Genomic DNA, 22,562 nt, shown 5'->3' on the forward strand with positions numbered 1-22,562 from the left:
TGTCACTTTTCCATTTCTACTAAATAGCCCCATATTTCTCTCTGCATGAGTAGGGGCACTTAGAGTCTCATACCCACTTTCTATTTTTAATATACTTTTATTGCATCCCTTTTTAGTTGCCTCCTTACTAAAGTCAGCCATGACACAGCCGCTCCTCTCAAAAGTGATGATATTAAGCTGTCCTTCCTTAAAACCCCACCTTGTAAAGCCTTGTGCTCTCAGCACAATGTCAGCTTAAATAAACCAAACATTGGCTGCACAGCTGCAAAGGAAAGATCAAAACGATGAATCCAAAGCCTTAGGAAGATAAATAAAGGCAAATAAACGCATCCTTTCCAAAAATGTATTTTCCTTTCGAGCTCTGCACGGCCTTGCTTTTCCCAGCGTGCTGCCCCTGCGCTCACGTGCGGCACCGCGCTTCCCAATCCACTCATCCCTGTGCAGAAATACATGGTAGGGCCGGCATTACGAGTGACGGCAAAATCTGGATGGGTTCATCACAGCACCGGTTCAAGGGGAGTTTTCCCCATCTCCATCTCCCAAACTGGGGCCAGCGCCATGGGGACGTCCTTGGCTGCAGAGAAACCTGCAAAAGCAGCTTCAAAGGACAGTTGGAGGCTGGGGAAAAAAAAAGGAAGGAAAAGGGAAAAGAAGAAAAACGCCCTTCTGTAAAGATGCTGAAAGGACCGAGGTGGCTCTTCTTAAAGAGGAGATGAATGGGAGGATGTCTGATAACGGCGCAGAAAGTCCCAAATGGAAGGGAGAAAAGGAGGTGACAGCCACGGAGAAGCACAGCCCAACCCAGCAGCCCACTCTGCCCAGGCACCGAACACTCTCTCTGCAGGACAAACCCACCCTTTACCCAGGATTTGCAGGAATTCTCCCCAAGATGGATTTACCCTTACTTGGCTCCATCAAGCCAGGGGGCTGGCTGAGAGTAACAGGTCCAAATGCAGTGGGATGAGGGGTCTTCCTCGCTGGGCATCCTCCCCTGGGGAACGGGGCACCCAACAGGACCAAATTCACCAAGCCCAGCCCAGTGGGACCAACATTTTGGGGAGCTTAGGGTTTATCCACATACAGAAATGACCGCAATAACATGCTGCGTGGACACCTTTCCCTGTCTTGGAGCATCACCGGGCAAGAAAGGCCATTGCAAGAGAGCTTCAGCACACAACCAGTGGGCACGTGGGTTACAAAGTGCAGGATTTGTCCCGTCTCTCTGCCCATGGCAGGAGAGAGCCCATGCCAGGGAAATGCTGCTGTGCTGCAAACCAGCCTGCGAGCTCAGCCTGCCATGGGAAGTGGTTTACACCCGCCGTGCCGACAGTGTGCCGAGCCCTTTGCCGCCCCGTGTTGGGGTAGGGGCACAGGGCAATGGGCTGAGGGGAGGGAGGGAGGGAGCCATGATGCTCTGGAGGTGGCGAGAGCAGCCCCACACCCTGCTGCAACGCTCCCTGCTGCAACCTTGCAGCTTTTACCAAGAAAAGCGGTGGAGTCGAGGTGTGAGGTGGCTGCGCTGCCACGAGGAGCAGCCTGGCAGCACCTGCACAAAGCTCAGATTCTCCACCTGCTGCAGAAGAAAGCCTTAAAAGCAATTGCAAATAAAACAGCAAACCACAGCCGAGGTCTCCAAGCCTTGGCCTGAGGCTCTCAGGTCTCACACCGGCACAAACCAACAGAGCCGCTTCCCCGCCTGCGGACGGGGCCGGACTTCCATCCCTTAAGGATATGGATTTAGCTCAAGTCACCTCTTGAACCTGACTGTTTAACTGCAGTTCTTGCCTTCCTGTTTCCTTTCTCTCTGATGGCCGGGCCTGCCTTTTGTGACTTAATTGTTTTTTTTTTTTAACATATCCTCCATGCTGACACCAAGGACTTTTAGTTTCCTTCTTGGTGGTTTCAGGATCTGCAGAACTGGCTTCCTTCTCCTCTGCAGAGGGGGAAAAGCCCTCTTCCCTAAAATCCAGCGCCTGCATTCGCGTTGACATTGCTCTTCCTATCCTGCAAAGGCACCAGCGTGGTGCTTGCTATCGCCCCACCAGCGAGCGACTGTTGATGGACCAAGCCAGCTCTGCTGGGGGATGAGGGGCAATGCCAGCAGGAGCAGCCCCGGCACCCCGGAGGGATGCAGCACAGGGGAGATGCACCCACGTGGGAACGTCCTTGGCATCACGGCAGGCAGCGAGGGCAGGTGCCTGCCCTTCCCCAGCCCCACTGCACGCGCTCGTGAAGGACTCCAACTCACCAGCTTAGCATTGTTTAGCACCTCTTTATCTACAAACCAAGATCAAAACCACACAAACATGCTAAAGTCTCCTCCAAAGCTTCTATTCTGGTTTCAGGATGATGCTATCTGGGTTCCTGTGTCGAGCCTCCAGATGCAGGCAGGGGGAGGGGAGAGGAAAGGTGGCCGAAACACGGCTCCGGAGCAAACCTCCCGCTCAGAAACGCAGCTGCAGTGCCCTGCTAGGCCAAGCCCTCCCTGGGGCTGAATCCTGCTCACCTAGCAGGTGCAAATCCAGTGTTGAGCTGCAATCCCTCCCATGCACCTGACGCCCACGAGAAGGCCCTGATTTCCCCAGGATCAGCAGCAAAACCAGCATCTCGGGTCCTCCTGCCTGTGCAGGATCCGTCCCACCGGCTGCAGGTACAAACCTCGGGAGGCTCAGGAGAGCAGAAGCAAGGCTGGATTCAATCAGGTCCCCAAGGAATTTGAAAAAGACACATATATTCCTGACCCAGATTCAGGCGCTCTCCGGAGAAAAGCAGATGCCAACCGCACAGCCAGCTCTGCTGAGCTGTAACAAAACCACGCGCCGTGCCAAGACCGGCAGAGTCTGGGGGAAAAAAAAAAAAGCACAGCCCTTAAATGATGCTGGAGAACTGGCATTTGCCTGTGCAAGGTGGGGGTGAAAGAAAGGATTTGGAGACATTATTAAATGGGGCTTGATTTTCTCTTCCCCTGCAGCTTGTGCATCCATTTGCACCAGTGTGGACCCAGACAACACCCACCAAACAAGGGTGAGAGCCCCAGCATTGGCACAAGGACTGGAGGCACTGCAGCAGCACCCAGACCAGGCACCCCGGTCCCCTGCACCCCAAAATCCCACCGTTTCATCCCACGCCACAGCTAGCCAGGGATGCCATCACATCCGGCACCCCAGGAGCGTGTCCCAGGCTGGGGATGGGTGCTGCAGAGGCTGGGTGACAGTGGGCACAACCAGTGACCTTCCCCATGCTGCCAGAGCCAGCAGAAGCTGGAGGGGACACGGGGCAGCTGGCAGGAGAAGGGAGGCTGGGCAGGAGCCCCGGGCAAGGTCACCGGCAAGCCTGTGGCCCCGCTCGGCACTGGCCAAATGCCAACCATGGAACCGTCATCACCCCGTGCCAAGGCGAGGACAAGGGCTCTAGGAGGAAAAGCTCGTGGGACCAGCAGCTCCTCAGGCAGTGTGGTTTCCCACTCTCTCCCGGAGGGAGATGCTGCGGAGAGGGACCGGCGGGGATGAGCCGCCACACGGCACAACATTAAACCGGAGGGGTCGGCAAGCCCCTTGCTAAAGTGACCTTTAAAGCACTTCTGGGAATGGTGACATGCAAAGGCTGATGCAGCTGCCAGAAAAGTCCCATGACCTTGAGCAGTGACCTTGGCAGTAGCATCCTTGCAGCAAGGGTCACCCGTCACCCTGAGCCTGGCTGCGGTCTCCTGGGCGGCTCAGCAGCTTGCCCGGGCATGCACACCAAGGCTGGGGGCCCTGCAAGCCCTAGCACCCTGCTATGGGCACAGCAGCCCCCTTCCCAGCTGGGACTGATCGCTTGCACGGGGCAGCCCTGCGTCACCTCCATCCCCATCCACCCTCCATCCCCAGGATCATGCAAAGCCGTTCCCCTTCCCTCCTGTCCTCTATCCATCACTAGCTCCAGAGCTGGAGACCGGGGGTAATTTTCCCCTCTGCACTAAGTAGGGTTTTCTAAATGAAGGGAAGCGAGAGCCCATTATCCGGCTCCGTCGCCCACCCCCACGGCTCCCTGCAGGGCATGAAATAACCACCTGCCAGCTCCCTGTAGCCCCACGCCGTGGCAATGATATCGCAGCTTCCCCTGTCACTATTGTCAGAGCAAAATTTAGATACCTGGTAATGAGGAGGTTTAATATGACAGATGAGAGGTTGACTCATTAAAAAAAAAGAGCGAGAAGGAGAGCGAGCTGAATTTGGGATCGGATCCTGCACTGGTAAATCAGAAGGCTGTCAAAGCTGTCCCCGTGCCGGTGGGGAGCAGAAGCAGCTCAAACCTTGACCCCAAACCAGACCCATGGTGGGGACCTTCACCGGTGCTGAGGTCACAAGGAGGAAAAGTGGGGGACAGAGAGGGAGGACATGGCTACAGTTTTGGGGGCCACCCAGTCCTGCTCCCCACCGAACTGCCTTCCCCCACCCAAGGGTTGGGGGGGGCTCAAGTCCAGAAAAAGCCTCGGCGGCCAACAGCAGCAATGTTTCACTTTGCGGTTTTTTTTTCTCTCAAATGGGAAACTGCACGGCAAAGATGCAAACCTGGTGTGGGGGCAGCCAAGACTCCCTGCATCGCCAGCACCCGGACCCCAACATCACACCCCATTTCCTTGGGCACCCCCTATCCTGAGGGTGCGCCCATCCTCCAGTGCAGCCCAGCAAGGTCCCCGCTGCCAACACCCTCGCTACAGTCATCGGAAGGATGTTGATGACTTGCAAGTCCCAAAGCACAACATGCCAAAGGGGACAACTGCTGCCTTCAGTTCCTGCACAGGGGGCAGGATCCCACCCCTGGGACACGGGAACAGGGTCCCCTGGCGCGGCTCAGCAGCGTGAGGAGGGTGAAACCCTCCCTGCAGGGAATTTAGGGGCTCTCCATGTAAGGGGACAGGATTTCCCCCAGTAACAGAGGGGACAACTCTTCTCCCCACCGTGGGTTTTACCCAGGGGAAACTCCATGAGACCCGACTGCTGCTCTGGGCCATCCACGAGAGCGATGGAAACCCACAGCAGCCCCACGGGACACAACGGAGTGCAAAACTGTCCTGGGGGAAACACTCCTCTTCCCTCCCATGTCAACAGGATAGGATTGGGGATGCACCCTCTGCAGCAAGCCCAGGGCATCCTGCGGTCACCTTGCCTTCACCCAAAGGCAGCGTGGCACAAATCTCCATCCCCCAACACAGCTGGGGACCCCGCACCCTGTCCCCAGCCAGGAATGGACACCCAAGAGCAGCTTTGCAGACCCTCTGGCACCCAAAGCACAGCACGGGCTCCACCTGGGAGCCGGGGCTGCCAAGAGGCCGGAGATCTCCAGTGCCATCCTGGAGGTCAGCCCTCGAGCACGATCCTCCCTCCCAGCGCACGACCCCAGCAGCACCTTTCCCAAAGGCTCAGCCCTTCCCCAAGGACCCCCAAGATCTTTCAAACCAGCCTCCCAAAACCACTTCTTTCTTTTTCCCCCACCCCCAAGCACTGGTGAGTAATAGCAGCAATGCCAAAAGTCACGGGGCTGCTGATTTTATTTGCATCTACTGACTGCTAACTGCATCCGTGTCCAAAGCAGCCATGACATCCATCAGGTCCAAAGACATGAAGGCAACGTAGAAGCAGACGTTGCTCCTGCATTGTCCCATCCAACACTCTCAGTCAGGGTTTACATGTCCCAGGTGGGGAGCACCGGGTTCCCCAGGGGCTGGAGGGTCCAGCATGCGTCTGAGGTGCAGAGGAGCTGGTGAAGCTGGTGAAGCTAGGAGCTTCCCAACATTGGGAAGGGGATGGTGGTCACCAGCTCCACTTGACCACAAGAAGAAGGATAAGAAGCAAATGAGCGTAATTTGCCACTGATATAGCAATGCTGAATACTGGGAGGATGACGCCAGAGAAGAGCTCACCGGAGAGTCCCTTGGAGAGATGGATGGGAAAGATCTGGCCAACACCACCAGGAACAGGCAAGACCAGGTTCCTGCCTCCATCCCAATGCTCAGACTCAACCATCGCAGCTCCAACCAGCCCCTGGCACTTCCAACCTAGAAACAAAACCACAAAAATCGGCATCCTGGCCATCTGCTTTTCTCAGAGGTGGACCTGCCCATCCATCTGTACACATCCCCACTACTTCCACCCCAAAAACCTACTTTGGTCTGCAGCCACACACTCACGCTCGGAGCATGTTGCCATCTAACAGCTGGAAGCTTACCACTGGACACCGTTATTTTTTTGAGTAAAGCAAACAAAGGTCCATGAACAGCATTAATTATTTGAGACTGTAACACCACCATGATTTGCAAGCAGAGATCAAGGCTCTGGGCACAAGGAACTGAGCAGAAAGAGCTGTCCCTTGGCCCCAAGACCTACTGCCCAAGTCTCATGAGAGGAGGAGCCGCCACTGAAGCCCACCAAGAGGCACGGACCAGGATCCAGCCACCACTGAACCCAAACCAAACTCGCTCTAAGTGAACAGGAGGAACCGGGACAAGATGTCACACCCCAAAAATGGGTTTAACTTCCTCTTCCCCTGCCACTGCCTTGAAAACATGGCGGTTCCAACCCAGCACCCGAATAACGTTGCATCAGCCACCACATCTGCCGCTGGCACCAGTGCTCTGCGGACCCCCCGATCCGGAACCCAGGCACGCGGCACCACTGGAGCACCCCGGGGACCGCAGAGCACTCAGAGCTGCTGCAGCCAAAGCCGGGGCAGGGGACAAACTGGCTCAAGGTCCCTCATCCCTGGCCTGACTCACGGCTGCTGGGACTGGGGGACGCCCGCCATGCCACGAAGGCTTTGCCACCTGCCGGGACGAGGTATGGCCCCGCTCCCCCGGCTCATCGCGCACGCACACGCATCTGTAGGCAAAAGGCTGACGAGGGACAGGGCCGGATCCTCACCCCACGTTCCCAAGCCGTGAGCCAGCGAGGCGGGTGGGTGAGGATCTAGCCCTGGCTCGTCAGGCAGCCGAAATCCAGCGAGACAGCTGGCTCTCAGCTGTTACCACTCACTCACAAGACGCACATTCTAGACACAGGCGCACAAATCCTGTCCTCCTTGCTCCCCGGCATCAGCCAGACCACCAAAATCAAGCCAAGCTTGGCGTGTGGCACGGTCTGCCTGCACCGATGGCCATCGCTGGCAGCTCCGGCCAGACCCGCTGGCTGATGGTTCCCACTAGCAGGGCAAGGCGGACTCATCCAGACCTCATCCCAGGATGCATCCTCCAGGAATAGCTGGGAAAATTATTCTGTTTTGAAAGGGGTTTTTTTCCAACTCACCCAAAGCCTGTGTTTTAGTAAGGAGGATTTAGGCTGGGGGGGGTGGTGGGGAATTCCCTGCCGGGGTCCCTGACCTGCCAAGCCCTTCCCTGTGACTGCACCAAAATCCACGTGCCGGAGGGGTGGTGATTTTGGTCAGCCCTAGGTTTTAGGGGTGCAGATGCTGGCCCCATGCCCACCTCGGGCATCCCAGCAAACCACAGAGGTGATGCTCAGGAGAGCAATGGGGATGCCCAGTCACTGTGGGAAATGCCAAAATTTGGCACTTCCCAGAGGTGCCACTACTTCCCAGGCCTGGCACCTTCCAAGCTCCTGCGCTGGAGCACCACCAGCATGCAGCTGCGGTTGAAGCCAAGGGCTTGGTGGCGGGTCCCAGCCCAGGTTTTCGGAGAGATGACAGGGAAGATGCTGGGATGCTCCTACGGCACAGAGGAGACAGACCCCGAGGACAGGCGAGAGCTTGGAAGCCGTCATGAGTGCAGGAGTGTCACGGATAAACCAGTCACGATTCCTCTTGGAAAAGGGAAAATATTGCAAAAAAAGACCCAAAAAAGGCAGGGTTTTTTCTGCAGACTTGCAAAGGGGGCGAGAGAGAAAGCGTGATTTTCAAAAGGCATGAGTTTGCGGGTAGAAATGAAAATATTTCAGTCAAAATTTTTGGCTGAAGGGTGGGGACATAAAAATAAATAAATATAAATAAATAGCTGCCCAAATCGATTGTTTGCCCAAAAGAGATGTAGGAGGAAGAGGAGGAGGAAAGGGTTTTGCAGCCATCATTGCTCCCACTGCTGCCCAGGGCAGTGCCATGGGCAGCCGTTTGGTTTTGAAAGTAGAAACCTGGAAACCTGCAGTGGGGATGAGACCCACAGACCCAAACCCTGTCCCCAAATGTGGCCAACCCCTCCGTGACAGGTTCCCCAAGTCAAGCAGAGGAGAGAACCTGCCTCACCCAACCCCAGTGATGGTTAAAGGGTTGGGTTTAACCCAAAGAACAAAGTTTATCCTCCAGCCCTGGTTGTGTTCAAGCCGTCCATGAGCATCAGAGTCAGGGCAGCACACGAGAGCATGTCTTGGAAGGGAAACACTAAAAGCAATTCTGAAGGATGCCGTCCTCCTTCCTATGGGTTTTGCATCTTAATTTTCACAGAACTGGATATTAAGATTATCAGCATTATTAACCCCAGGCAGGATCTGGGCAGTCCCAGCCCCAAAGCAGTAACAGCACAAAAAAACCCTGAAAAAAAATCAAGATGGAAAAGGTTTTTTCTAGGTTGAGCCAAGCCCAGCGCCGGTCCCAGCCCCACCACATCCATCCCTTGCGCAGGACCGGCCGGGCTGGTCTCTAGAGCAAACCAAACATTTATGAAATAGTTAAGGGAGGAGAAGGAACAGGAGGGAGAGCCCCAGCGCAATGCTCCTGCCTCACCCACTGCTTGGGTGGAGAGGTGCGTGGTACCCAGCTCACCTCCCTACATGAGCCGCAAGCTCCCACCATGCTGGGCACCCAGCTCTGCCCGAAAGGAAACAGCACCGAGCAGGAAGATGTTAAAAAACCCTAGTACCGACCTCAGAACAACCACAATAAATAACCTCCCTAAAGCCTGAGTAAATACGGTGGGCTGCTCCCCACTTGCCTTCCTGTTTGCTTTCGCAGATCCGGGCTGGGACGGCCACCTCCAACCCCCAGCTCCGTCCCGGCATAGCTGAGCTCCGTCTGTGGCACCCTCCACCCGCGTGGGTCCCCGGCATCGTCCCTGCCGCAGGGGACCATGGGTGCGAGCTTCCCCAAAGGGCTGGATTTTATCACCCGGGACAGGCACCAATCCTGCATCTGAGCCCACGCCTGCTGTGTTTTTCTTTGCTCGTCTGTATTTGTTTTTATTTTAAGAGGAGGAAATCCCGGCTCACCCACTCCCCGTTGGTGAGACACGTTCTCCCTCCGTGCCTCAGTTTCCCCCTCTCCCCACACAACTGATCCTCCCAAAATGGGAACTCACCCGCCATCCAGAACTCCCCTTCTCCCTCCCTGTCCACGCAGCCCTGGACAAAAAGCAACGGGTCCTGATTTACGGGCACTTCTGTGCTTTACCATGAACACAAAGGAGAGGGAAAAAAAAAATAATTAGAGGCACACTCACATTGAAGATCTGTGTCAGGAGCAAAAAGGGGATCTGGGGCAAACAACCCCCCCCCCGGCAGAGCAGCAGTGACCGCAGAGGCTGACAATAGATAAGGGCTCTAAATTCGGCGCTGGGCTCCGGCACTGGGCTCTGTAAGGCGATCGGGGTGGGGGTGTGCCGGGCTGTTTATTTGGCTCCAAACTCCGCACTGACACTGCAGCGTCACCCGTGTTTAAAAAAGGAAGGAACGAAAAGAGAGGAAAAAAAATTAAAAAAAAAAAAAAAAGGAGAAAAGTGCACGCATACATTCAACAATAAAAACAAAATAAAAAAAAAAAAAATCAAGAGAAAAGGAGCCGGGGGGGGGGGGAATAAAAGGAAACCCAGTTGGGCTGGCAAGGTTTAAAGCGACGCCTGTTTTAAAAAAAGAAGTTGCTAATTTTAACTCTCCAGTGGAAAGAGTGAGAGGTACTTACAGGAGACAGGGTGGCTGCGTCCTTCTCCACGTCTGCTGCGCGCTGGCGGACGGGAGGAAGCACGCGGGATGGAACCGCCGTCCCCACTGCTGCCAAGGCAGTCGGCCGGCCCCCAATTCCCCCAAAACCTTGTTTGGGGAGTGCCGGGGCACACCGCAGCGTCTAAAGGGCAGAGGCAGATGTGAAGGCAGGAGGAGGTGGTTAAGCATGGGGAGAAGGGGGTGGGGGGGAAAGGGAGCAAGCCAGAGCCGTTCACTCGCAAACAGCTGCCGAAAGCAACCCCCGGGCTCGCTTCCTCCATCGCCCCAAAACCGGGGACACGGCGGGATGGGGACGGACGCAGCAGGACCCCCTGGCGAGGACGAGCCCCGCTGCTGGCTTGTCACAGTTAGACAGCATTCCTGACCAAGCTGGCTTTTCCCCTCTAAGGGAAAAGGGTTTTGAAGACATTTCCCGCCCCCCCCGTCCCCCTCCCTTGGTGGCAAAATAGCGGATGAGCTCAGGAAACCAAAGCACAGGGCAGAGCTGTGACCACGAAAGGCCACCCGGCTCCGTGGGGAGTTAAAAGGTGACCTCCAGCAGCACGATCACGTTTCAGCAGCTGCACAGGGCGGCAGGAAACCATCGCTTTACCAAAACCAGGATCCCACCTCTGCTGAAGACAGAAAGGGGCAAGAAGTGGGATTTTTGGTGAGCCCACCAGCCGGTCTTTACGAGCTCTCCCTGGAAATAGGGAGGATCCTGCAAACGGCTTGGTGCCAGGCAAGGCGGCACGCTCACCCCTAAAGCATGGCGGGAGCCCAGGAGCTGCAAACTTAGGTCTCCATCAGCATTAAATGTCCAAGAAAACATGATGCAAGGCCTTAGACAGCAGAGGAGCAGACCCAGTGACCCAAGGGCTCTTCCCGAGCAGCTGAAAATCAGCTCTGGGCTGCAAAATCTCATCGAGAGAAAAGCAGGCTGGCACAGACCCTGCAGCTTGTGCATGCGGTAACGGACACGTGATTTACTGAGCATGGCTGCAGTGAGATGATACGACCATCTTCAGGACATGAAAGAGTCGATTCAATTAAGGTCACAGGCCCTAGAAGAGTTTTCTGCAGCAGATGCGTCTGGGCAGAGAGAGGTTTTCCTGGTGCGCCTCAAATGGGGCTGGCCTCAGGAAGACAAAATGCCTATTGATCGTGGGCAGCGATGCTGCACGTCGTAGGACGCAAGGACGTGGCTTCGTCAGGATTAAATCGCCCAGTGCTGGTCGTCACACGCTTCCGAGGCAGGGTCGATATTGCTTTTCTAATTGCTCAGCTCCTGTCACTCGCAGAGCGAAGGGGACAAGTTTCAAAGCAGTCCCCGGAGATGCTTTTCAAAATCCTCCTCCCCAAGTCACACAACTTAATGCACCACTCCTTGGAGTGAGCAATTATGCAGCTACAGAAATCACTAAGCTGCTTCTCCCCTGCTCAAAACTCTGTGCCAGCACCAGCAGCAACATGGGGCTTTGCAGGAGGACACTGCTGACCCGAAAAACTAGAATTTGTGTGAGCCTAAAAAATAAGGAGCTGTTGTAACTGGTCAGTATGGAGTCAGTGGAGCTGAGCATCCCGTCTCCAGCAGCAAGCAGCAATTTGGGGGAGAACACATGTTAATTGCAGAGAGATCCTGCCACCGCCCACCGGCACCCGGACCAGGGGGACAGGACCGGGACCGCGATGCTCGGGAGCTGTGGAGGGTCCTGCCCTCCACTCCCGCCCCTGACCTCCAGCACACCCCACAGCAGACAGCCCTATCACCCCTATGCTCCATTTAATTATTAAAAAACGTGCCCCTTGGCTAGTCTTTATTTATGCCCAACGCAAGCAGACCAGAGCCTGTCCCATACCAGCACCCGGCACTCTGCCACAGCACCGCGCTCAGCCAAACTGCAGCAGGACAGACCCGGCCGAGCCTTCCCGGCCCTGCTCTCCTCCGGCACACCACAGCCCATCGCTGGCCCAAACCAAGCATCACCAAGATACAGCAGGGGCCTGCCAGCGCTTTCACCCTGACGCAAGCCTGTGGAGCTGCTCTTGGTTTCCATCAGTATAACCGATGGCAAGACGAAGCCCTTGGTCCTGACCTTGCAGAAGAAACGGTGAACGCTATCCCCATCTCCCAGCACCAAGCCTCCAAATAAATTACCTGCCCCCTCTCCAGCACTAAAAAGCAATCTCAACCCAGCAAAACTGCTCACTAAGCAGCAACGACAGAGTCCCCTCCTTTTAGGAGCTGGGGTCAGATTATTTTTTAAATCTTTCCTTTTATCGATTTCAATATCAGGTACAGAAGATACATTACACAAAACCATAGAGCCCTCATAAAATGGGTCCGCGGCATTGTCTCTACCACAACCTCATTGCAGACAAGGGAGATGCAAACATTTACTGTAACAGCAATAAACAGGCAAAGAAGGTCGAGAAGGGAGAAAACCCGGACATGGGGCCCTCTCCCAACAGCACCTTATTTCTCAGGAACACAAGGGACAAAACAATACCGGGTTTGGCCACAAGTCTCATCCACTCAGGGAGAAACCAGGGCAGGAAAACCCTCCTCTGTGCCGACACCCTCGTTTTGCCAAGAAAACCCCAACCAAGAGCGCCCCAAATCAGTGCCGTGACTGCAGCTGGGATCTGGCAGAGCCGCACCAGGCAGTGAAGCAAAGGGGAAGATGGGCGTTGGAGAACCGCAGAGGCACCCGCCGTTGGGTGCGGGGCTGCCCACCGGGCTGCAGGACCTCGAGCAGTTGCTACCTCCCTGCCCCACGTCAGCTTTCTTGTTGCAAGGGGGAGAACTCTGGTGCCCAGTCCCGCTCATCAGGACCCCCTTGTGCCCACAGCAAGAGAGGGGTGCTCAGCCGGGCAGGGTGCTCCCTGCCTCCCTGCCGGCACCAGGACCCACTGCTCCTCCTGCCACTGGAGCAGAGCGGTAGGGTCAGATCCTGCACCAATTTCGGAGTCTGAACCCCTGAGCTGGATCCAGCCGGGATGACCTCCATGGGGGTCTCCTCCTCGCCCCCAGCCCAGAGCAGGGGAGATGCACGGCCCCTGGCAAGCGAACTCGAGGCGAAAGGCAGCGAGAGCCCGAAGGTTGGGATTTCCTCCCCTACCTGCTACGCAGACTCCTGCATCTTCTGCGCCTGCCAGAGGATGAGCTGCGGCCGCCGCTCCTCAATCAAACTGCAAAGAAAAAGCAAGGAGCCATCAGTCTGAGGGCACAGAGGCAAGGACCAGGCTCCCCACACATTTGCCATTGGAGCATGGTTGGTCAAGAGGGGACAGTGAAGGGCTGCCTCAGTGACAGCAGCCCTGGCTGAGGGGACAGGAGCTGGAGGGGTCCCCTCCCATGCTGCCCTGACCCCAAGCATGGCTGCTAGGACCTTGCCGGGCTCCTGCAAGGAAACAGGAGCCCCGATGCTAGGAGAGCATCCTGGTGCCCGGAGGTGGGGATAGGGTACAGGAACCTGTGGGACCGCAAAAGAAGGGGTGGAAAAAAGGAGCAAGAGACCAGGAGGAAAAGAAACTAAAAAGAGCTCGGGAATGAAACAAACCATAAACCAAAAATTATCATTAACGAAGGACGAGAGCCAGCCTGGCAGCAAATCGTTCAAGGTTTTAAGTGAACTTTGCGATCTCTGTGAAGACTCACGTGCGTACCCCGCAGGGAAAAGAACCGACCTGCGTGCTCGGATGCTTTCTCAGAGGGAGCGCAGCCCGTGCGCTTGGCCCAAAGCGGTCCTCGATGAGAACAAAACGTCGTGGCCCAGAAAGAAACACGGCTGCTAAATTCATCTCACTTGCCACTCAAAGATGGGAGGCGATCCACAAGGTAAAGCGCAGCAGTTTCAGCCAGCCTTGTGCTGGTCATTCATCTACCGGTGGCCGTCACCATCCAGTGTGGGACAGTGCCTCCCCTGTGCAGAGCCCGTCCCCCACGGCACAATCCCGCAAGCGAGAGGAACGGCGCTTTCTCCCGCTGAACAAAAGGGAAACTGAGGCACAAAGGCCAGCACCCGGCTCTCTGAACGCGTCGCGAGCTCCTGCTCCCAAAGCTGAGCTGCACCCTCACCCCCAGTGCCTGAAACAGAGCGAGGAATTGTGCTCCGCTTTCCGGCGTCCTCATCCTCCGCTTCAACCACAAAACCAGCCTTCCTCTCCCCGGCTGCCTCCCCTCCCACGGCCAGCTCATTTCCTGACATTACAAAATTCAGCCTGAACAAAGCCAGAGCGAGAAACGCGTGGCTGCGGCCTGGGCTGCGCCTACCCTTCACCCCCGAGGAGCCACATGGAGGGGACACCCCAGAACAGCCAGGTACAAGCAACTTTCCAGCCTGCCAAAAGCACCAAACCTCACACCATGTGGACTGGGGTCCTGTGGATGGACCAGCCACAGGATTTCCCAGCATCGGGACAGACAGACGAGGCTGGCTCCATCACCTCCACGATGGGAGAGCAGCAGGGACAAGGATGGGGGGGCTTCAGCTACTGCCCCACTTGCACCCATTAATGACCAGACTGACCTATTGATCCCTCCCCCAGGACCACCCCTTTATTTCCCTTAATAAAAAAGAGCATCCTACAGAATGATCGACCACGTGGGGACAAGGACGCCCACAGAAGTGTCACCTTGCAAGTGCCACACTCCCAGCCAGGACGAGGGACCGCGCTACCTGCGCTTCCACTTTCTGCCTTATCTCAGCTGCCAACTCAGGGATCAGGGGCTGCTTCTCTGCAAACAAACTCCCCCGCACCGGGACCCACCGGACTGTTATTAGTGCAAACCCAGGCGTTACCCGCAGGGACCTGGGTCGGTGCTGGCTCCGAGGGGTGGAGACATTAACGTGAGCAGGACCACCCTCGCGCCAAGGGGCTGCAGGAGATTGGCACCCGTGCCGTGGATGCCGTCCCCGCTGTTTAATGCAAAGGGTCTCTCGACGAGCTCCTGAAACTCCCCCCGCTCGGCGTACGAGCGGCTCTTGCTGGTCTCAGCATTGCAGCGCCTCGCAGGGCTGTGGCAGAGCCTCGGCGTGGGGACCAGGGACCACGGGTTGGGCTGGGTGGAGGATGTGCGAACACGTGGCTCAGCTCTGCGCCCGGGGCTGGCTCCGCTCCAGGCAGCCAAACCCCCGCTGGCCCTGGCGAGCTCGGAGCCAGCTCCACCATCCCACTGGGATACAAGGGGGAACATGCAGCCAAGCGAGACCTGCTATGTCTGTACATGGAGTTGTCCCCCCTTGGTGGGGGATGCCGGTAGACAAGCCAGGAGCATCCCCACGGGCTGCAGGGTCCCCACTCGCAGCCCACCTGAACCCAGAGCCGTGTGTCCACGGTGCTGGTCCACACGTGGCCGTCACGGGACGGCCCGTACGGCCATGCCAGGCGCCACTTACGCAGACCCTAGCCCCAACAGCAAAAATACCCATGGCTGATTATTGGCAGTAAGCCTACATCCCCGGCCACGAGAGCCAACCGGCCTGTTGTGGCGATGACTGTCAGACAACATCCAAATCCATGCAGCCCTCAGCCATGTTGCGGTCCCCAGATCGTGACGACTAATGGCAATGCCTTTGCCGACCCGCTCCAGCAGACCGGCTCCCCCCTCACTGTGGCGAGGTAGGAAACCCTGGGTGAGCCAGGATCGGTCTCAGGGTATTTAGCCTGCCAGGCGGCTCTGACGGAGCCCACACACTTCCCTGCAAGGGCCTGGTCAGACCCCGGCTCAGGGCCACGCCTCAGCATCGCCCGGCTCTGGATCAGCCCCCGAGACGGGGATGAACACAGGGAGAAGGTCCAGAAACCACAGTGCACACAAACGTGAGCTCAAGGGCACGATCCTCTCCAGCCCCACGGCTCCCACGTTGCTTCATGCCCCAGCCAAGCTGCCAAAGCCGCTGCCCTTCAGACCCGCTGGTACATCCAGCACCAGTAAACCCCAGTGAACCCCCAGTCCCCATTTTGCAGCATTTCAAGACAGTGCAAAGAAGCAAAGCCCCCACCCACCAGTGCTGCCAGCGAGCGAGCGTCCTGGCACTGCTCCCGGGAACTCTGGATTCTGGGGTATTTCGAAAGGTCACTATCCGACCCACGGCGCGGCAGCCCCAAGGGACCCTGCTCAGTCCCCAGGTCTGATCCCCACAGCACCACCTGCGTTTGAAGTCTTTTTGTTTTAAAGAGAGAAACGCTGCCCAGGAGAGGGTGGAAGTATCGTCTTTTCAAAATGCTCTCTTATTTTACAAGCTGGGGGAAAAAGAAAAAATAAATCATGTAGGGGAGCGATGGAGGCAGCAAAGGCAAGTGAATTCCCCTTTCTAATGGAAAAAAAGAAGGGGAGGAAAAGGGGGAAAGAGAAGACAATCTTTTCGTCCAGCTTTCAGACAAAAATGCTGAGCAGACGATAAAATTGTTCCTGTTTGAAAACCAAAGCTTTGGTTTTGCCCAGTGACAAACCAAATGCCTCAGGGTGGAATCTGCCCTGAGAGCAGCAGGAAAACCTCCCTGAGGTGGGGAGGACCTCCTGAGACCCCCCATTTTAACTGATGTAGTCAGGCTGGTGCAACCTGCCATGCAAAGGCAGCGGGTGGCTGTGGAGCTGCTCCAACCTGCCTGGAAGGATCCTGGAGGATGTGCAGGGATGGCTCCCGGGGACTACCCTCGATATCTGCTCAGGTGATGCTTGGCAGCCCCTGTGCCACAGCCAGCCTTTGCATATATATATGTGTATATATATATATCTCCCCATATATAGATATACACCCCCAAATATATATACCCTCATATATATATATCCCCAAATTCATACACCCCCATATATATATATATATATACACCCCTGACTACATCATATATACATGTAATACCCCCAAATAAATAATCCCCTTGAGTCAGCGGAGGAAGGGTCTCAGGCAAAACCCATCCTCACCACGCGCAGAAGGCTGGAAGATGCTAAATCACTCAAATAAGCTCCCAGCCCTGTTATTAGGTCAATCATCAGTCAATTAAGCCACCAGCATGAGCTTGCCTTTCTACCTTGGCGAAGGAAAACCTCGCTGCGGCTGGCTCGGCTCGGGGTGCTGGCATCCCCAGCATTATCCCGCAGGGCCACTTCCACGGGCACACAGGGGGAAAGTCTGAGGGGAGAAAGGGAGATGGACGGGGAGAAATTGTCCGCTCTGAGGCTCCTCCGGGCCAAAGCAGAGCCGAAGAGGCCAAGAGGGAGGCGCAGATTGTGGAGGGGAAGAGCAGCCGACCGCAATCTCTCCTTCCCCTTTTTTCATGTTTCCTCTAGCAACGGGCTCAGGGCCACAAACATTTGGATACCAAACCTGAACTTCCCCCCACCGGGCTCCCGAACTGGCTCGCCACTCCTCTGCCAGGCGCTTGTGGGCCCCCAACCCAAACCGGGGTGACCCCAGACCCCAGTTGCTGGGGCTGTGCTGCGCCGGTCTTGGGGAGGTCCTGGCAACAGCAAGGATCAGCCCCAGCATTAGCCAAAAAAAAAGGACTTTCTCCATTTCTCCAGCCCATGAAACTAAAGCATCTCAGCCATGGCCTGGCCTCCAGTTTGCACCAGCCACTGGGAATATCCCCAGGGCTTAATTAGGCCTGATGAGTCTTTTACATTTGGGTTTCCTCTGGCTTGCCACCAAGAGGTGGGAAGGGACAAACTAGGAGAGATCCCACTCCAGGCAGGAGTGCCGGGCAGGACAGGCTGGTGGTTAAACACAGCGAGAAACTGTGGCTCCCAACTGCCCATCGTGCCGGATCCTGCACCCGAGTCACACCGCCAGCACAGCAACAGGGGCTGCAGAAAGGGAGACGGAAGGAAAGCGGGTGGAAGCCGGAAAGGAGAAATCCACCTCCAGCAGCACAAGATGCTCAGCTGTGCAGGGATGAGCGATGGCACAAGAGCGATGGCACAAGCCAACTGTGCCGAGGACGTGTCCACGCCGTGCAGAAGGTGCAGCCGCCACCGGTGCTCCTCCAACACCTGCACAGGGATGGGTTGAAGGTGCCCCCAGCTCGAGGCAGGGTGGGAATTGCACCGGGGGGGTTCACTTCTCCGCTCCTCCAGGTCACCTTGCGGAAGCTTTGCCCCCACAAAGGGTCCCAGCACAGGCCCCCTGCCCAAATCCAGCCCTGGGATGGGTGCCGGATGGCCGCTCTCCATCCCCACCGAGCCGTGCTCCAGGAAAGGTCATGGCAACCGAGTGCGTGGCATAGCCGCTGCCGCGGGTGTTGCGACAGCGGCCGCCGGCCCTGCCAGTACTTGGGGGACACAGAGTGGGTGCCGGGGGGGGGGCGGTGCGCGTGTGTGACCGTTGCAGCCACCGAGTTTCGCTCTCGCCGGCTGAGTTCCCCCTTGGGCAGCGGAGATGCAGAACTGAAACCTCCAGCTGTTTGGACGCAGGCGGGCGGGGGTGGCCGGGAGATGCAGGAGAGCTGGGGACTGGCATGGGTTTCGGAGCAAAGCCACGCACCGTGCCACGCTGGTGACAATGGTGTGGGGGGTCCGGGAGAAGCATGGGATGAGGGATGGACGCAGGGGTCTCCTCTGGCTCACGGCACCCACCCTGCTTCTGCCCTCTCTGCACAGCTGGGCCACCCGTCTCCTTGCACCCAGCACATCTGGCGGGAGCAGAAATACCTCTCGGCATGCGGGTGCCTACACCTCTCGGCAGGCTCCGGTTTGCATGTCCCCACTCCGAGAGCCCGTCCAGGGGCTGACACTGCCACAGGACGTCCCGGCACATCAGCTGAGTGTGGATCAGCAGGACCACGACTGCCCGCACAGGGTGGTCCTACTGCCTCGCAGCAGCGCCTGCTCCTCCCAGAGCAGGGAAACTGAGGCACGGGGAAGGGAAGCAAACAGCAGAGCTGGAAACACAAACATCCCCCTGCCCAAATCCCAATTACCTTCCCCTGAGCAAGCCCCTCATCTCCCTCCTTGTCTCCTCCTGCTCACCCACCAGCACCAGGAGGATCCTGAGTCCAGAACAACCCCAGAACACCTGAGGACATCACAGGGTCTCCCACGAGAGCCCAGGGATGCCAAGATGTGGGTGTCCCGTAGCCCAAGCACCCAGCTCTTGCCCTCGCCCCGGTGACGGAGGCAATGCTTCAGGTCACATTGCCACCTGCTGGCACCGGCACTGGGGCCCGATGGCACCAGCTAACCTGGCCGCAGGCATCTGCACCTTCCCAGATAGAGACAGCAGCAGCTCTGCAGGTGCTGTGCTGGGCACTGGGCAGGTGTGTGAGCCCGGAGGTGATGGGGGGGCTGTGGGTGCCCCCACCCTGCTCACGGCCCCCAGTACCCTCCGGGGCACCACATGGAAGGGCCCGGTGCTGCTCCAGGGCTGCAGGAGGCTTTACAGCAGCAGTGACAGCTACTCCGGATTTGCAATTCCAGCTCCTGCCGGCATTTCCAAGGCAGAGGTAAAGCAGAGGAGGTACCATCAGCCATTTTGCCCCCTGACTCCCCTTAAGCCCTCTTGAATTCCCCACCAACCCCTTCTGTCTGCTGCTGGCTCTCCCCAAACATCACAGATCCGATTCTGACTCGTCTTTCAAGCCACGCTCTCCTTTCTGTGGCACAGTGGGGACAGATCCTCTGCCACTGCTTTGCAGCAGCTTCACATCCATGTAAAACCCCACGCGAGGCACGAGGGGGATCCAAATCCCACCGGCACGCACACCCGACATAGACTGGCAATTTATCACTGACGCTCCATGGCCACTGACTAATGCAACTGCCCGTGGATGACAAGAGCGGAGCTGGAGGAAAAATCAACACTGAGGCTGGTTCTTCAACACATATTGGTGCCTGCCAATGTCTCCGGAGGGCAGCAGCTCCGGGGGTGTGCCATGGCAGGGGTGGCGGGTGCAAGGACCAGGCGGGTGATGTTGGAAGGGACCCCATCTGCAACCCCATCCCAGCACGCCGGGGCACACATCTGTGCGTGCATTGGCACGCTTGGGCATGCATCCATGCCAGCCTGGCCACCGCCGGGTGCCGTGCCAGGCAGAGCTCGCATGTTTACAGCGACGACGTGGACCCGTGCAAAAAGCTCACGGACGGCGCCAGGAGTTGCAGTGCACGTGCCCGGCACAGGCGAAGCACACGGGGTCCCGCTGAGCGGGTGTCAGCTCCCATCGCCCCCCTATTCGGGAACGACCCCGCCTTGGCAGGTCCCCAAGGGAGTTCGCCCAGGTTGATACAGCACTTGCCCCCTCCCCAAGCCCGGGAAGCCGGCAGGTCTGGGTGCCCCCGTGCCCACCGGCGTCGAGGCCAGCTGGCCGGCACAGCCTCAGCCCGCGCTCTGCGAGGCAGGTCCAAACTCCAGGGCCAGCGGGTGAGGTGTGGTGAGCCGGGGCTGCATGCCAGCATGCGCCGGAGCTGGGCGGGAGGGAGGATGGGAGAAAATCATAGTAATTAAGAGCAAAGCCCAAGCCCCTCACCGCCTGCTCTGCTGTCGCCTGAGTCAGCAGCCGCCGGCCCCGGGGACGTCTTGCATTGCCGCAGCCTCCCAGGGCAGCTCGGGCTGTCAGTGGCGGCTCAGCCCATCCTCTCCCCATGGAAACCAAACAAACACCTTTGCCCAAGTCCAAAACCTCTAGCCCATCCGTCTCCCTGCTCTGACAAACAGTGGCAGGTCCTAAGTCACCTCCCAGCTGCGATTAAGTGACACGTTGGGGTGGCACAGGGCTTTCCTGGGGTGGGCTGGGGAAGGGTAGAGGGGCTGCCAGCCAGCCCCCAAAATCCCGTGCAAACAGGATTGCAAATGCAGATGGAGGAGGTGGGCACTCACTAGGAAGGGGCGACCAGGCAAACCTCCACATGCCCCTCGCTGCTGTCCCCCACCCCGGGGAATGGGGACCGCCACCATGCCAGAAAATCCCAGCCCAGCTCCGTGACCCTTGCTGGAAGCCAAGAGCTTTTTTTAAACCTGCTTATAAGAGCAACTTGCAAACAAGAAAGAAAAAGGCCCTCCTTGTGCAGAGGAGAGATGGCTTTGTGGTCAAACACAGAACGCCTGGAAGACTTGCATTTAATTCTGGGTTGTGCTACAGACCCTCCTGTGTCTCCTGAGCTAAGCCAGCCACGGCCAGGGCTGCTGCCGCCTTCCAGGCACCCCGCACCTTTCAACAGCTCCTCCTCACCTCACTCCCCCAGCACCCAGCCTGCCGGTGACAGCCACCGACACCAGCACCCACCATCGCTTCCAGATAAAACCCCTGCAAGGGGTTGGAAAACCAGCCAGCGCAGCCGCAACCTCAGCAGGAGCCAGGGTTGCTTGTCCCCAAAATCAAAAAGGGGATTTGTGCCCAAGCCCTCATGCAAATCCCAACTCCTCGTGCAAACCCCAAACCCTCATGCAAACTCTTTGGGACAAAAGGCAAAGTGGTGATCCAGCGGCCAAGCATGACTCCGCACCAGCTGCAAAGCCAGGGTTGCATCTGGAAAAGCGGGAGGAGCATCCCGATGGAGCGAGCCTCTGCCACCCGGCAGCCTCCAAAAACCCAGCAAAGGGAAGACCCTGAGCCGGAGAATAAAATCAGCCTTGGGGTTACCCAAATCTACAGGTTCAAGCCCAAAAACCCTTGCATCCTTGGCAAATCTCTGTCGGGAGGGCGCCTACTCTCCAAACTTCAGATCCTTTTTTTTTTCTTTTTTTTTTTTTTTAAAAAAGATTAAAGTATTTCTCTCCGGCGAGGTGTGGAGAAACGCTTGCACATTCGGTGCCATCGTCAGCAACTCCTACACCGCCCCCCACGTACACTGCTGTGAGGGGAAAGCAGAAGGGGGATTTTATAGGCACCTACAGAGAAAAAAAGAAGATCTCTGTGTAATTTGGTTAACCAGTCAACTGAGTGGCACGAGTCCGTAGGAAACTGCCCTGCCACTCCCCAAATGACTCGGTCCCTCGCAGCGCAATGAAACCTCCATGGCTGGTGCAAGCATCACCTCCCGGCACCTCCCTCTGATGGGTCCACCCCAATGATCCTCAGAAAAATCCTGAATTCCAAATGCAATCCCCAGTATGAAGAAGCCGCCATCAGCAAATGCAAAAACAGGGATTTATCAAGGCTTGCTATCACTGGAAAAGCTCTTGGTGCTGCAAAAGGGAACCTGGCAGCAGCATCATGTACCTCAGCATCCTCAGTGCTTTTTCCCCTTAAAACCTCAGCCCCGCAGTCCTGTAATTTAAAGTGAAAATCACAGACTTAAAAGGGAGGGAAGAGAAGAAGCTCTCTGGCCTAGGAGCCAATTAAAACAAATTGAAAGTGTTTTGCTTTTTAATCTCGTATTTTTTTTAGCTAATCTCTCCATTGGAAAGGGAAAGTCGGCTCATCGGCAGGATGCTGCCGGGGGGATACAGCATGTGCGGAGTCCCAGCCGCGACGGCAACTTGAGCCCTTGCTCTCCATTCCTGTCCTTTTTGGTCGTATTTATCCTGATTTTTGCTCAGCATTAGTGTACAGAGGTAGAGAAACAACAGCAAAGCTTTGGGAAACTTTTTAACAGGGGATTTTGCTGTACTTCTGTCTCTCTTTTATGAAGAAGGGAGTTTTCTATTTTAAAAATACTTTTTTCACTTTGAGTTTTTCAACAATTTGCACAGGAGGGTTCAGAGGGAGGAAAACCCTCCC

General features: G+C 56.8%; 1 protein-coding gene across 15 annotated transcripts in view; it reads right to left on the bottom strand.

The window, feature by feature from the left end:
• The window catches only part of MEF2D (myocyte enhancer factor 2D), an 80,438-nt gene that overhangs the window by 41,224 nt on the left and 16,652 nt on the right, over nucleotides 1-22,562 (bottom strand). For 8 of the 15 annotated variants that reach the window (XM_075040925.1, XM_075040930.1, XM_075040926.1 and 5 more), the window contains exon 2: nucleotides 13,022-13,091. The gene's annotated coding sequence lies outside the window, so the exon portion shown is untranslated. Of the gene's footprint in view, nucleotides 1-2,658; nucleotides 2,677-5,905; nucleotides 6,041-9,280; nucleotides 9,367-9,421; nucleotides 9,537-9,879; nucleotides 10,042-13,021; nucleotides 13,092-22,562 lie in introns of those variants that run through there. The other 7 variants (XM_075040915.1, XM_075040916.1, XM_075040919.1 and 4 more) reach the window with 7 other exon arrangements.

Source organism: Buteo buteo, chromosome 11, assembly GCF_964188355.1.
Source record: "Buteo buteo chromosome 11, bButBut1.hap1.1, whole genome shotgun sequence".
Lineage (NCBI taxonomy): Eukaryota > Metazoa > Chordata > Aves > Accipitriformes > Accipitridae > Buteo > Buteo buteo.